The sequence below is a fragment of the Crocuta crocuta genome, unplaced genomic scaffold (genome assembly GCF_008692635.1).
Source record: "Crocuta crocuta isolate KB4526 unplaced genomic scaffold, BGI_CrCroc_1.0 scaffold179, whole genome shotgun sequence".
NCBI lineage: Eukaryota > Metazoa > Chordata > Mammalia > Carnivora > Hyaenidae > Crocuta > Crocuta crocuta.
In genome coordinates this window covers 2894144-2894673 of record NW_027551568.1, presented here as the reverse complement: position 1 = coordinate 2894673, position 530 = coordinate 2894144, and the positions used below count along the sequence as shown (strand labels likewise).

The following is a 530-nucleotide window of genomic DNA, read 5'->3' as shown; positions in this document are numbered from 1 at the left end:
CCTGCACAGGCACACTCACTGCTGCACTGGAAATCACCCACACTGGGTGGCTGTGCCGGGTGGACTGTAAGGGGCCCTTCAGAGCCGTGGTTGCCGGACGGACAAGGGGCTGAAAGGGTGTCCACCGCGGAGCAGCGCAGACCGAGCAGAACGCTAGCCGCGTGGTCCCCGGGGCCACAGCCGGTGTCGGTGGGGAGCCCACGGGAGCGCCCACGCGCAGGCAGGAGGCTGCTGCCCCCACCCATGCTGCGCTGAGTCGAGGTCTCTGCGTGTGTGTCTTCTCCTCTGTGGCCTTCTGTTCTGTACTTTACACGGTTTCCCTGGAAACCACATAGTGCTTTTCTTTCTAAATGTTTATTTTGAGAGAGGAGGGGCAGAGGGAGAGGGAGGGAGAGGATCCCCAGCAGCCTCTGAGCTGTCAGCACGGAGCCTGACGTGGGGCTAGAACTCACCAACTGTGAGGTCACGACCCAGGCTGAAGTCAAGAGTCGGACGCTCACCGGACTGAGCCGCGCAGGCGCCCCCGCCTC

The 530-nt window shown here is 63.2% G+C and overlaps 1 protein-coding gene across 1 annotated transcript in view; it reads left to right on the top strand.

Annotated features, from left to right (window-relative positions):
* CPZ (carboxypeptidase Z) overlaps nucleotides 1-530 on the top strand; it is a 16521-nt gene that overhangs the window by 2579 nt on the left and 13412 nt on the right. The window lies entirely within an intron of this gene.